This window comes from Crocodylus porosus, unplaced genomic scaffold, assembly GCF_001723895.1.
Source record: "Crocodylus porosus isolate Cpor-Errol unplaced genomic scaffold, CroPor_comp1, whole genome shotgun sequence".
NCBI lineage: Eukaryota > Metazoa > Chordata > Crocodylia > Crocodylidae > Crocodylus > Crocodylus porosus.
Window position 1 is genome coordinate 172,981,404 of NW_017728906.1, and position 2,922 is coordinate 172,984,325.

General features: G+C 46.1%; 1 protein-coding gene across 1 annotated transcript in view; it reads left to right on the forward strand.

Annotated features, from left to right (window-relative positions):
- Positions 1-2,922, forward strand: part of RDX (radixin) — a 58,058-nt gene that overhangs the window by 1,047 nt on the left and 54,089 nt on the right. The gene's annotated exons all lie outside the window — the stretch shown is intronic.

The following is a 2,922-nucleotide window of genomic DNA, read 5'->3' on the forward strand; positions in this document are numbered from 1 at the left end:
AGTTAGTTTGGTGTATGGATGTCAGTGACCTTATTCTCAAACATAGGAGTAAAGTTTTTCTCTTGATTGATTTTTTTTTTTTTTTTTTTTTTTTTTAATGCTCCTCTGTATAGGGCAGGGGTGGGCAAAATATGGCTGGTAGGCTATATTTGGTCAGCTAATTGACCCTGTCTGACCTGTGAGCCACTGCTGGGGGCCTGAGGAGGGGGGGCTGTGACCTGTGCCACTCTACTCCACTATAGCCGGGGCCTCACCAGGCCACACAGCACAGATTTCTTCACCCCCATCCCTACTGTTCCCCTGCATCCAACCCCCTGGCTTCCAGTTAGTGCTGCAGCAGTGAAGTCCTGGTGCTGTAGCTGCTGACAGCTGGACCTACACTGGATGAGGCATGATGCAACATGTCAAGTTGTCCCTTTTGCCTGCTACAATGAGCCGTTGCCACTCCAATGTCACTTGTCCATGCTGGCTGTGACGGGGGTGTCAGCCCGGGGCAGTCTCCCAACTTCCCTGATGTGGTGCAGTGGCTCACTGTGGTGGGCATATAGGCGGAATGGCTACTCCATGTGCTGCATCACACCTCGTTCTGTGTGGGTCTGGTGACTGCACGGCCATGACTGCACAACATCAACAGGAAGCTGGGAGGTGGGGCATGGATGCAGGGTGGGGTGGAGGAGTTTGCCTTGCCCAGTGTGGCCCTAGGTTTGGCAGAATGGAGCACTGTGGGGCACAGCTCTCCCTCTTCAGGCTCCCAGGGGCAGCTGGCAGGCTGGATAGGATCAGTTGTCCCTCCCTCAGCTCTCAACAGCTTACCAAAACTCTTTAAATGTCCCTCCAGCCTAAATTATTGCCCACCCCTGGTATGGAGGCTGTCTTATTTGTCAGTATAAAGAAGCAGTGTGTTCCAGTGGATACAGCATTAGACTTGGAATCAAGTTCCATTCCCAGTTTTGTTAGTGTCCTGCTGGATGATGTTGGCTCAGTTGCTTTATCACTTTTAATGCCATTTTCCCATGTGACAAGGACAGAAATAGCACATAAAGGTAAGACTTACATGATGGTAATATCTTGCTTCCGTTCTAGAGGAGACTTGGGGTATTTATGCACGTGCTCTGAGAGTGGTGGTGAGGGTGCTCTAATTAGAGAATTGCTCTAATTTAAAGCATCCGGAGCATTTTGTGCCCCTTTCCATTTTTAAGCATGGGGATGCTGATACATGTGATGCTAGAGTCTGCTAATTGAGCTAATTGACCCTGTCTGACCCACCAGCCACCACTGGGAGACTGAGAAGGAAGGGCTCAGTCACAGCCCTCCCTCCTTAGGCTGGAGTGCGGTAATTATTATGCCCCAGCAGATGCGATTAATCAAGCCTGGTCTGATGCACTGTAATTGCAGCATGTCGGAGCAGCCTCTCTGCTCATGTATAGATGCCCACGCTGTTTAGATTTTGAAAAAGTAGCAGACACGAGCTCGTAACCATGTAACACATGGGTTCATAACCATGTAGAGCTGGTTTATTTTAATTCTCTTGGCAGTGCTTCCCAGCTGGAATAGATTGTTTGGGTCTTATAGAATGGTACCATTCTCCCTTAAGGATTTTATTGAAAAGACACAAACTAAAGGAACAATGAACACGACCCCTTTGTAGGAGAAGTAGCAGCCTGCTTCCTCCCAGCTATTTCTGTCTAGGTACTGGAATCAGATTTGTGAAGCTTGTGTTGGCAGGATGCCCCTTCCTTCATCCCTGAGACGGTAAGGGCATTTGAAGCTGCTGACAGTGTCTTCTAAAAACAAAGAAACTGACCACCTGATGTTAGGGAGAAAAGGGCTTTTGTTAGGTGTGGAGGGAATGCTGCTTTATGGGGACTTTCATATAAGAGTTTTTTCTATTTCTGGTTCTAGAATGTATTCTTTGGAGGTCAGGTAGCATATGAAATCTCAGGAGGCTTACCAGCTGAAAGGAGCACATTAAGAAAGGAAACTTTTATATAGGTTGTTGTTTGGAGAACTTCACAGGCATTAACTGCTACTAAATATAGTCTGCTACATCTACTGTTAGCTAATGCACAGTGTAGCAGTAGGCTTGCAGTAAAGATCCAATAGCTTTTCATACTACAGTTCCTGCCCTCAGGCTTCACACTGCCTGTCTTTAAAGTGGTGGATTGACTTTTAGTTAAGTTTGCCCTGTTTTTTAAACCTTGAAGGAAGTATGTGTTGGTTATGCTCCAGATCTATCTTGTTGGGTATTTATACGCTAAGGTATTACCTTGCTTTACATGCCAGAGGTCAAGTATCTGACCAGTCCTGTATTATGGAAGGTGTCTCTCTTTCTCTCTCTCTTTCGACATCTGCCTTGGCTCATCTCAAATTTAAAATTATTTTGATTTCTTTGATTTGTTTGATTTCCTAGAAGCTATGTTTTTGACTTTAATTTCTTAATTAAGAAAAGGATTCTTCGTTCCCTTTTAAAGGTTAATCTATTTGTTTTTTTTAATTCATTTTTAATTTATATTATGTTTACATGAATCCAAGATGACCACAAACTTAAGACAACCACCACATTATTTGTTTCTAGACATGGAAAATTTTAGAACAAATTTATAATCTAGTTATTGAAGAGTTCTTTTAAATTCATTCCTCTCCCCCTACCACAGGGAAAGTAGTGGCAAGGAACATAGTAGCTGGGAGGCAGGCAGCCTTATTCCCCTTACCCCTCCTTCCCCCCAGTGCTGGCCCCCCTGCTGCCTGCCTGCTTCCCCCAGTGTCTTCTGGCCCTTGCCTCTTGTCCCCCTCTGGTGCCTGACCCCCACCCCTTACCTTTGCAGCTAATCTGGCTCTGTCTCCATCAGGGGCATAGAGCACCCAGCTGGGCTAGGCAGTAGAAGTGGCTTTGGCTCCAGCATGGGCCAGGGCTGGGGCCAG